Here is a 12,832-nt window from a genome sequence, read left to right as displayed (position 1 = left end):
TAGCAACACTGACGAATATCTTGCATATCATCACAGAACCTTCATCTGGGGATGGATGGCGTTAGAGACATAGACCCACACTGGAGCACTGGATTGAGTGATTTCTAAAACCGATATTGACATGACTCTTGTAACATAGCAGCAATTCCATTTTACTGAGGCATTTATTTTTTGATACATATAAAAATGTCCCATATTCCCATCATTTCACTGGAAGGATAGTTATAGGTAGATAGCACTTAAAAAAAAACAAAAAAAATTATGCTTTAGGCTTGGTGGAGCCATATGAATAGATTTCATAGTTACAGATTTATCAGTTGAGTAGACAAAAGCATCTGAGAGGAAAATATATACCCAGAGATGGCCAAGAATAGATAAAGGAAGGTATTTATTAAACATTACTGGTTAAACTCAGCACCTACTGTAGTCATCCAGCCACATTTTACTCTTACTTAAACCAATGTCCAGTGAACCACTTTAAGTTGTCCACATTGCAACTAGCTGTCCTAAGCAGTGGACCCATAATACTGCCTAATCCCTAATCAGAGTGTTTTTAATATTCTTGCATTAACTCTTCTTAAAAATTAGCACTCAAAACAACAGGATTCTTCTTTGTTGATCTTCAGGATTTGACTCCTGTGTTGTTTGTATTTCTCAATGATCTGTTCATATTCTAGAATTTTCTAAATCTAATCTTTAGAAAACTCATTACTATAAATTCTTTCTTTTCCCCTTCAGCAACACAACACCATTAAACAGGAACATTGTAATTCTTTGCAGTTTGTATCAAATAACAAATCTTCAGTTGATGTAAAAAAAATTAGTCATCAAGAATCAGCCATCTGCTTCTCTAATCTCCTTCAAGTGCCATATCAAATTGGCAGATACCATTGCATTTTTAGGAAAAACATCTGTACTGTGAAAAACTGACATTAAAGGTTTATGTCCTCTTCTTGTGGCCCAATAAACAATATTAATGGTGAAGCATGCAAAGGATTAATAGCTCTTTCTTGCAAGAGACCCAGTTATAGCAATCCCGAGGAATTCTGCAGGCTAAAATATGAGCCTAAGAGTACTTCCAACGCATAAATTATTTGTTTTTCTTTACTGTGAAGGAGAACCTGTCACTCCAAAGGCAATTTTTCTCTTTGATCCTTTGTACTGTAATTTCATGCCCTGGTTGTGATGTGCCCGCCCACATAGCGTATGTTCTTCTTGCAACTCTTAGCTTTGAAATCTACTCCTCTGCATCAGCCATTCTTCCAAAATAAACATACTACTAAGAAAATTGGCATTTTCATTTCTATGTGTATGAGATATATTCAGGAAAGTTTTATGAAAAAGATAAAAACAAGGCAGTGTGTGAATTATAAAGTTTCTTGCTTTATCTTAGACTTAACTGTTTTTTTAAGGTTTATTCATTTCATGAGTGTGCATGTGTGTAGGTACGCACTCCATGTGCATGCACGTGCCCACAGAGGTCAGAAGAGGCCATCATTTCTCCTGCAATGGCAGTTCAAGTAGTTGATAGTTACACAACTTTCGTACTGGTACTGGGAACCAAATTCAAGTCCTCTAGAAGAGCAGAAATTGCTCTCAACATCTGAATCATCTTTCTAGGCCCTGAGCTATAAAGTTTCATCAGTTAATGCCATCAAGTCATCAGCTGAGTTTTAAGAATATTAGCATTTATTAATTCAACTGTTTTGGTTTATGAATAAACTACTCAAATCAATGGCATAAGAACACGTAACTGGTGGTAGCTACTTGTTTTCTAAATTTTAGGTACTTTTCTTATTTCCTTCTCGATCATCCCAGTTTACCATTTGCAGACTTTGTTTTTCAGGAGTGTGGGCTAAAATTTTCCAACCTAGAAATTTTCCAACTGTTTTCTTTGCCAACAAGGATAAGTTTGACTGTAGTTAAGATTGGTGGCTAGCTGTTCTTTCGCAGACCCAGCAAGGCCCTCTGTACAACTGTCTTGAACATTACATTTAAAAATTAACCAATAGATTGGGAAGTCAGTGTTTGCTATAGTGGTCTATGCATTACTATTATTATTATTTTCACTGAAAAATTATCATGTGGTTATTATTATTATCAAGTTATCTAATATGCTTTAGTTTTCATATCTTCAAGTACTACTAATAACCATAGAGAATGGATGTAGCAATTGAACTAGAAACTATTTAACATATGGTGTATAATATAGGTTTAGTATGTAATAATTTTTCTTACCAAAATCATAAGGTATTAATGTTTGGATTTTACTAATAAGTAAGCTACTTACTGACACAGAAATAACATTTTCATGATACTAGCTGTAAAACAACCGAGTACATTAATTATAGACGACACAGAAATTATCCTGTTTTAGAAAGAGCATGTGTTCAAACCACAGAGAACATATAGAGAAGAGAGTACATTAGGAGATGTCCAGTTTAGCCTTTCACATTCACATTAATCTCTTCTCACATGTTCTGATGCATGACATTTTAAGAAGCTGAAGATGAAAATTGTGTTGATGATAAAGCTTGACTAGTTTGGGGCCTTGCGCCAACTGTTCTTACCTAAAATCACTGACACTTGAGGGTATTAGAAAAGAGGTGGAATTCACAGTTGTAATTTGGTATTTAGTTTCTTCAGCTAGTAATCACAAGGTTATGCATTACATAAAATAACCCCACATAATGAAAAATTATTAAACCCCCAAAGGCAAAAATTCAAACTCATTAAATAAAGGGAAAGAAGGGAATGGTGATATTAGGTAAATGGAAAGATTAGACGTGGTTGTTCTTAGAATCAGTCTCTAGATCTGTACATAAATGGTTGAAAAATGTTAAGAGGAAATGACCAAAGTGATAATATTAAAATATGTAAGGATAAATTTCAGTCGTCCATAAAATTACATCTTTACCTCAGACACATCACTGCCTTTCTACAGTCAATTAACGTAAAATCATTCCCAATTATTTAAAAGTATGCCTTGGTCTTCTAAGGTTTTTAAAAATACAAAATTAATACTATGAACAAAGACAAGTCTAAGAAAGTTGATTCATCTTGCCATTTATTTACATTTGTTCATTTTTGTGTATGTTTTCAAGGAGCTTAGAATGGTGGCTGGTTCTGAGCTCCAAGGTGAACAAGCATGGGACTTCTCTAGCCTTACAGTGTGACTTTTGATCCTAGACACTGGCTCATTCTTATTTTTAAAACAGCATTTATAGATTCACATTTTAGTAAAATATTTCAATAGCTCAATATATATCAAATGCTTACAATTTCATATGCTATAAAATTTATTTTAGTTATTATTATTAGTGGTTAGTCTAACTACAGTAATATATTTGAAAAATATGTGCTGTCACATAATATTGCAAAGATCAGAAGCAAAACTAGCAACCCTAAGAGAACACAAAAAGGAATTTGACACACATGTGAGAGATGTAATTATCATCTAACATTAAAATTACATTCTCCATTTAGTTCAACATAGATGAATTCAGCAAGATGCAGTAATTTATTCTAATTTTAATCCAAGTCTATTTTTCTAATGTTTAAGATGGAAACTGGGCCATATCTTATTTCACAAGTGGTCGTGTAACTTTCTTCTTGAAATGTTTTAGTTCTTTACTTCTCTCCTCTTCAGTACTTTTCAAATAGCTACCCATTACCTGGTTTACTAACAGTACTTCTATAAGCTTACTTCAACTACAGACTATGATCTAGATTAGTAAATTGGGAGCATGGGGACCATTGGAGAGGGTAGAAGAAGAGGGGAGAGGAAGGGAAGCAAAGAAAAATGTATTGCTCAATAAAATCAATTAAAAAATTAAAAAGGAAGAAGCATCAATAATTACTTATCCACTTCCTGAAAACTTCAAAAAACTGACAGAATGGTATTTACGGATGTTAGTGCTGGAGGGTATAAGCAATGAAAGACTGCCTGGAAGCAGTGAATGAGGCTCACATCTTTTAAACAAATAAAACTAGCACTTTGCACACAAACATAGTACTGTTTAGGGGGAAAGCCTGCTTTATTTGGTTTCTACACCAAGCACTAAGTAGTGTTTTGTAAGAAGAGCGTTGCCAAGCTTAATTCTTCAGTGAACTGAGATGCTTCATCATCGTTGAAGTCAGTCCTGTGCAATTTAGGCACTAGCCTGCTGGTGCTAATCGTGTACAGGGTGTGTGTGTGAGACCCCATACATCAGAGCATCTCTGCTTCACACAACCTCCAACTTTGAGTCACTAGAGACTTCGGCATGATTTGGAACACTTGCTGGCTGGCCCAGGCCCAGTCATCATTTTTGTGAAAAGCAGTATTTTTTTTTTCAAGGTATTCTTTGCCCCATTTCTAGTTGGTGCAGAGTCTTGAAAAGGCTTTGTAGATAGGATTTCCAGTGGTAGCCCATGCAGCAGTCTTGGTTTTTGTCAGTGGTAAAGACAGGGCTGAAGTCAGCTTTCCTAAAAGATGCAGATTTTTGGGTGTGTGAACAGGTACTATTGAAATTTGATCCACTTATTAACCCTGACTAGGCCTAGAACTTGCTGTGCAGACTAGGTCAGCCTCTTAAACTTACCTCTGTCTCCCAAACACTGGGATTAGGGTTTGTGCCACAGTGCTCGGCTTTACCTGGTGAATTCCTCCTAAACACCTGAAACCGCACTGTGTGGGCTGTTAATGTGTGTTCAGTTCAGATTGTGGGCTGAAATGTGGACAGTAGATGCACCTAACAGCCAGTGCGAATTAGTCTGGTCTGTGCATTGATCTGTTTTCGTGTTTATGGAAAAAAATCCAGAATTCACCCAGTGAGTTTGAGGCTAGTTAGGGGTACATACGTGAAGCTGTCTTAAAACCCAAAACAATGAAAGCAAGCATATTGGTTGCTGGAGTAATTAACATTGGCCTCTGGCTTTCTTGCTAGCTGATGCTATTGTGTTTCAGCAGTTTGACCCCAGATTTTTTCTTTATTGTATATTTCCATATTTCTGTAATATGAGACCCTTTGTACCTTTTAAATTATTGTTACCAAAAATTAATAAGCTGAAGTCTTGCGTGACACACACACAAAAAAAAGAAAGACTGCCTGGATTTGAGGGGGAAGGACAGGTTAGAACAGGGAAAAAATGAAGCATTTGGATTTCCTTGGAAGAAGAAATTGCATGACCAGAGAATCAAAATTTTAGTTGTGATTCACTTTTATATGTGGCATCAATTCTAAATAATGATTTCTTACAAATTTATTGTTTGAGATTACTGTACATATATGCAATGTATTTTGTGGGATTCACTTCCTCTAACTCTACATATTACAACTTCCCCTGTAATTATTACCTTCTAATTCATGCGCTCTTGTTTTAATCCTCTGAGTCCACTTAGTGTCCATAGTATCTATGTGGTTGCACAACCATGCACTGTAGCATGGGAACCCTACTAGGGATCTCATCCTAGGAGAAAACGTACTCTTCCTCTACCAGTAGCCATTAATTTCCAAAGCTGTTTAGCTGGGAGCGGGGCCTCATTTACCAATCCCCAGCCACACTGGGATTTGACTAGCTTCACCTACAGGTCTTGTGCATGCAGGATAAGAAGTGACCCAGTTTTAATTTTGTATAATTTAGAGTACCAATAGTTCCTTATGTGTTATTATCTGATTACTAGCTAGGATCATTAAACCAGATCATATTAAAGTGATGGTCCAATCATTATCCCTGTTTCCACAGCTGCTGTTTAATTGTTTTGCTGACTTATTAATTCTTATGTAATTCAGGTATCTCTAGACCTTATTATTCATTGAGTATGAATGAGGTCACATTTCATTTTTAAATCCACCTTTTTAGGGCTCATTTTTCAAATGTACCAAGACAGTATTCAATTTAAACACCGCCATCAAGAGTTTTCTTTGAATCAAGTTCCAAAATAAGTGCACTATTCTTTCATTCTTTCCTGCTGGTACAGCAATATTTAGTTATTATTACATCTGATTTTGTTTTATTTTTACTCTGAAAATCTACCTAGGACACCAATATTCTATCTCAGTTTTATCAAGAGAATATAATTCTGACCAGGATTCTGTCTTCTGGACACTGAGAGAACCAGTATCTCCCCAGTGCCTTGTCTTTACTAGAACCCAACTACTTTCTCTTCTCTGCGGAAACTGAGATAAAACCTCCAAAGAGATCAGCATGTACAAAAGGATTTGCTAACTGACAACAGTGCTATTTTGATTTTCCTACCTTTCTTTCTCTTCTACTAGGACCTGAGCTTAAACTTCACAGTAGAAGTTTGCCATGCTCCTTTGTAAAACACTAGTGTAAGTTGTATATTACTATTTAGGTAGTGCCAGTCTATGAATAAAAAGAACAAAAGAATAGCAGTGATCTCACTGATATCAGCATTAAATAGAAACTCCAAAATTTCTTTCTGCTGAATTCACATCTGAAGATATTCTAAAAATTTTCTTCAGTAGAAGTATGATGTAAGAAGATTGAATGTATTCCCCACTCACCCAACATTATTATGCTCTCCATTTTATAGATAAGGAACAGGAACCTTCCGTATGAGGAAGCAAAATGATTCCAAAGTACATCTCCATAGCTACTTAATGGAGTCATGAAAATAGAGAGACACCCTTATTAGAGACTGTGGAAGAAAATGTACTCTTTGAATATAAATAATATAGTCATGAATAGAAAGTTAAATATGGGAACTCTGAATCCAGTTCATCCTGATAACAGTGTCTATGGAAATAGATGTCCTATGATATCTTTTCATAACTTGATGAAAGGCGCAGGAAAATGAAGGAGTTGTGATTGGTCTATATCCTTCAAAGTATTACCTTAAGAAGGTCATTGAGTTAATTACATCCCATAAATAAATAAGTGCCTGTATCCATTGCTGAGGTGAAAACATCTGGTAAGGAAAGGGTGTTATGTAATTTAGTTGCATATGCTAGAAGCATCACTGCTGTTGAAAACATGCCCACTGCAGAAACAAATGTGTGAGGTGATATTTTTCAGACATAAATATGGCAGGTTACCCTCTGGTTCCATAAGTGTAAATGTGGCAGGGCTATTTACATAAATTTGGGTAAGTACTCAATATTTTTCTTCGAGTTCATCGCCTCCAACTGCAAAGTGTAACATCCCATAAGGTTGTGAAATTTGTACTAAAACTCTATTGGAACACTTTTATGCTTTTAAATTTAGCACTGCCAGTGGTTAAAGAATTGTGATTATAATTTCTCTACAAAAGTAAAGGTCTACTTTTGGAAAGAGTCTGGATGAGGAAGAGAGAAACATTGCTGCCTCCCTGCAATCCTAATACTTCCTTCCTTCTGTACTGGAACAGGGATTATTCTGGCATGTCACACAGCTTAGGAACCCTTGTGTAAGAATACATTTTCAAAGACATTCTACAGGCCATGTGTGTATCCCAAAACAAAATTCTTACTTCTCATATTGTTTCCCATAAACTTCATTAATTATACTTATTTGGAAGTAAAGGAGTTTGACTAACAGAAAACTATTCACGAAAACTACTTGGAGGGTTGTGGTTCCTGTATGTAAGTTGCTAAGGATCAGTTTGATTGCTTGTATGAACCAAGAAGCCATTGCTTTTTATGACAGCAATCATGTACTATCTTTACTGTTGAAAATAATGTCAGTGTTTCTCTTTTTGTTAGAACAGTATCACATCACAATAGCATAGGTGCATTGTCATATTGATCTATGCCTGAGGATATCTGTGATAGAAACTGTGAATACTTCCCCATGACTGCCACAAATTATCACAAATCAGATTGTGCAAAACAACAGAAATTTATTCTCTTCAATTTGGAGCTTAGGTTTTTGAAATTAAAGGATCAGCAGGATTCTGTGCTCCCTGAGCACTCCAAGGACATGTACATCCTGCCTTTTCTGGTATATCATTTCAGCATTATCATTACATGGGCACATGTTTTATTTTGTGATCCTGTTTTAAAAGCAGCTATTGGATTTCATTCCCCTCCCAATCCTTTATGGCTTTTTATTGACTAATTATTCTTGCAAAAAATCTAATTCCATATGAAGTCTGATTCTGAAGTTATAGGCTTCAGGTCCTATGGATAGGAGGGAGATAAGCAGGCCATTCCAGCACAGGTCCTAAACACATTATGGACTGCAGAGGCTTACATGTGTCAGTTTACTATTTTTTCGGTGGCAATGCCAATTCCGGAAATTACTGACGTTCCAAACTACATGAAGACCAGAAGAAGACTGGCTGAATCAAGAGAGTTCAGACTGAACGCTAGATCGGGGGCATGTGATGCTGATTGGTATCTGAGATTCAAAATGGGCAAACACCTTGGCAAGAAAATTTATTACATGGAGTATGCAGCATATGAGAAATAGACATGAGGAAAAATTCACTGAAATAACTGTCTAAGAATAACAGTGACATAAATGAAATTATCAGGAAGTCTGCAATAAACACATTTTACTCACATTTGTTTATTGCATTTCATCTCTCACATGGTTTTCTGACACTATATTTATATGTGTTTTTTTAGTTACTTAACACCCACTGCTTCATATTGAAGCTTTTATCACACCTCATGCTTGGTGATTTTCAGCAAGTTCCTTATAACCAAAAATTATAACTAAAGTGCTTAAATAACTATAGCATTAGAAGAGACAAAGAGTTTTCACATCATCATTTATTTCCATGATACTCAAGTTGGTATTCTTTTTTGCTTCCATCACATCAGTAGATGCTGTGGCATCATCCTAGAAGAAACTCTAAGGTGATGCCAAGCAGATGTCTGCCAGATCATGCAGGGGAAACAGGTCGTCGTTAAATGATGAAGATTTAGGGTTTTGCCTCTCCTCTGACATTTGTATCCCGGAAACATTTCCACAGCTCTGAACCAGACAATCAAAAGTTGAAACATAGGTCTTTCTCTTAAAAAGTTTATTGGAACTGACCTATTGGGAGCTCACCAAGGCCAGCTGGACTGGGACTGAATAAGCATGGGATGATATCGGACTCTCTGAACATGGCGGACAATGAAGGCTGATGAGAAGCCAAGGACAATGGCACTAGGTTTCGTTCCTAATGCATGAACTGGCTTTGTGGGAGCCTAGCCTGTTTGGATGCTCACCTTCCTGGACCTGGATAGAAATGGGAGGACCTTGGACTTCCCGCAGGGCAGGGAATCTGGACTGCTCTTCAGTCTTGAGAGGGAGGAGGAATGAAGTGGGGGGAGGGGGAGAGAAGTGGGGAGAGGAGGAGGGGAGTGGGGAGAAGGGCGATGTGTGGGAGGAGGGGGAGGGAAATGGGAAACGGGGAGGAGGCGGAAATTTTTTTCAACAACTAAAAAAAATAAACAAAAACAAAAACAAAAAAGTTTATTCCTTTTAGTCCTCTGTTGATAGCTTTGCTATTTGAAAAAGACTATTAGCTTTCCATATGTAAGTTATAAGGTCAAGTTATTTCAAAGCAATAGGATGTTTGCTCTGTTTCCCACAAATCCTTTGTAAACAAGATAACTTCCAGAATGTTCTTACCCAATTTCATTCAACTATTATTTTTTTTCTCAAGTACAAGTTCTAGATAGATAGACTCAAAACTGAACAAAAAAAGAGAAGATAAAATGTTCTCATTATCTTGGTTCATAGTTTGCTCTGTGTATTCATGGCACAATTCCTTGTTCAGAGAAGTTTTCCTCATTAACATAATATAGTATATTGTAGTGTCTTAAGCATGTTAATTTAAGGGTACGGTCCAAGTGAATAAAATATTCATGCCTAATGTTAGGACAATGAAATATATTCATAATGTTGTTCAGTGCTAATTGTGGAAGTGTGAAGAGCCTGACCTACAATTAGCAGTCCTGAATATGTATTTGTCAAGCTGCATGTTCTTTTAGAGTCTAGCAGATGGCCCAGATGTTACTTTGTTGGAAGCAATTACAGACAAGGAAGAAGGACCTCTTTTCTAGACTTTTCTTAACTCACATTCTAACCCCCAAACTTCCTTCCTAGATTACACTGGTCAGTGTCAAAATTTCAAAGTTAGAATTTTTATCTTTGGTGCATTTTCAGCATCTAGGTGTCTTGTTGGATGGACCCTCGTTCTCCACTCAAGTATTATCTTGATTGGTAGTCTGTGGTCTTTTTCTTTCACCCAGAGTAGCTCATGGCTTACCTGTTATCACTACTTTATTAGTTTGTGTGTTACCTGCTCAACAGTCTTCTTTCATAGTCAGCCCTGGTACAAATGATGATTGAGATCAGTGTCTGGGCATGTGGATGAAAACTGAACTCCACTCTTGAACTTTGACAATTTTTTTTTTCCACTGGTGACTTAGGATTCTAAGAATACCCACATTACAACATTCCAGAGAATTTAAATAAAAATCAGTGTGTTTTTAAAGCACTGATTTCTACACTGGATATTTAATATCTTTTTTTACTGAGTCTTTATAGATATAGAGTAAACCAGTTTTCTCATAAATTAGTTTATAAATTATATTTATTGAATCTCATCATTACACAACAATGAGAGAATCCAGTGTCTTAACTGTTATTCTCCAAACCTGAATCTTCAATAACTTACTTATTAAATTGATCCTTCACTATAAAATATGATATAGCTATTACTATTTAAAGAAACTAGAGGCTATTTTTTTTAATTAAGAGACTGAATAACTTTCGACTTTTACTGGTGTCCATTTTGTATGTGTGTGTCTCTGTCTGTGTGTGTGTGTGTGTGTGTGCGTGTGTCTGTGCATATGCTTGCATCCACATGAATGTAGTTTATGCTTTAACTGAACCCATTGTTTTCATATCTTTGTATAATATGCTGTTGATTGTTTCTTGTTTTGTTGTCCACTAGTGGGTTACTGCCATGGCTTGCAATTCCTCTGTCTTTCCTGTCCATCCTCATCATGAAGACACAGATCAAGTATAATAACATCTGTTGGCTCTTTCTTAGCAGAATTAGTGTATTTGGTCACTTTTATCCAGTGTAATCTACATCATAATTTTTTTGTTTTTTTTGTTTTGTACAGTGTTTGTTTTATCTTCTCATCTCCATCTGTGCCCAGGAAGCACATTGAGAAACTTGAAAACAATTACTTTAAGTGGATTTAACATATGTTATGTAATTATTTACGTGTTACAGTTACTTGGCCCCATTGGACAGTTTATAAAGGATCTATCTCCATAGTCATTAAAATGTCTTTATAGGGAATCATTATATTTAACACAGCACTATCACAACAGTCTTCCAAGGCTATAAAAACTCCTAGTTTACAGCCTATTCTCTGACTATTACTCACTTTTACATCAAAGAGTCTGGAAAAGTTTTGGAATATAGAAATGATATTCCCTAAGAATATATATTATATATTATATATATATATATATATATATTTCTCTATGTATTCAGAGCAAAACAATTTTAAAGCAGTGTATATAGGATGTCTTACACATTTCTGTGAAGATAAATCTTTCAATTCACTCTCTGCTCCCTTAACTTGATATCTTTTGATGCCTTTCAGAGAAAATTTGATGTATTTCTCCATTGGGTTATAGAACAATCAGCTTTTTAGAAAAGTATCAAGGCAAACAGGATTTTGGGGATGGAACAGATGTGTCAAATCTTGCACTGAGATTGGAAAAGTAATCTACTGAGATCATTCTGGCATGCCTCATCCCAGAAGAACAGTTGGTAACTTCACTACAATATATTTACTTATTTCGGGCATGAAAGAAGCTACAGCCAACTATGGCAATGTCTGAATATAATTGTTGGGATAAATTGATGTCTGGAAAACTTCCCAGCAAATTATGAAAGGTTTTCAGCCAGGGAACCATTCATGACACTTTGTCTACAGTGATTAGGGTAGTACATAGATAGAGTCAACCATTTCTTAGGCAATATTTCTGATAAGTGTTTCTATTCAGTAAGTACAAAGTAGAAATAATTGCTATTTCTCATTGAAACTACTCTATTTTAAAATAAATTTAATACTTTGATTTAATTATCAGTCTCTACCTTACCTCAGAGGACCTGAGATCAGTATCTTGCAATCACATGGTGGACCACAATCATTTAGAGACTGATAATAGAGCAAAATAAATGGAAGAGTGGGAAAAGATGCAATTTAGAAATGGGATGGGCCCAAGGGACATCAATAGGAAGTGGAATAGAGATTGAATCATGTTAAAATATGAATTTTTTTCTCTTAAGGCTAATCAATTAAATGTTAGTTCTTCTTTACACTGGAGTAGGTAAGCAGTATAAAGAAAAAGGATAAAGTAAAAATGATGACGTTTCAACTGTGGAACACTATATATTTTTCAAGCTATTAAATTTATTTCATTTAAAATAGGATCTTCTGGCATGCAGTTATACATGCAGGACACTCTTACATAAAATATAAATAAATAAATAAATAAATAAATAAATAAATAAATAAATAAATAAATAAAAATTTTTAAATGTTACAGAAAGAAGTATTATAATTATATGCTTAAGATGAGAGTTGTAGCAATGACCATTACTAATTTTGATAATAGCACTATTATTACCAATGTAATCAAAAATAGATTATGTTACTCTTTAAGAATAATCATTTTCAAAACATGAAGTTAAAAATTAAATAAATTTTCCAGAAGTATTTGTTTTAACCTCTCCATCTGTTGATCTCTTGTAAGAGCAATTAAGGATGCCATTGTATTCTGTATTTGACTGCCATCTGTAGGGTTCATTTTTTTTTTCTTTGTTACCTTAGGTCTAACTGAACTATTAACTAATCCAGTAATGTCAAAAACAAACATT

The sequence above is a fragment of the Microtus ochrogaster genome, assembly GCF_000317375.1.
Source record: "Microtus ochrogaster isolate Prairie Vole_2 chromosome 14 unlocalized genomic scaffold, MicOch1.0 chr14_random_1, whole genome shotgun sequence".
Classification (NCBI taxonomy): domain Eukaryota; kingdom Metazoa; phylum Chordata; class Mammalia; order Rodentia; family Cricetidae; genus Microtus; species Microtus ochrogaster.
This window is presented reverse-complemented; position numbering follows the sequence as displayed.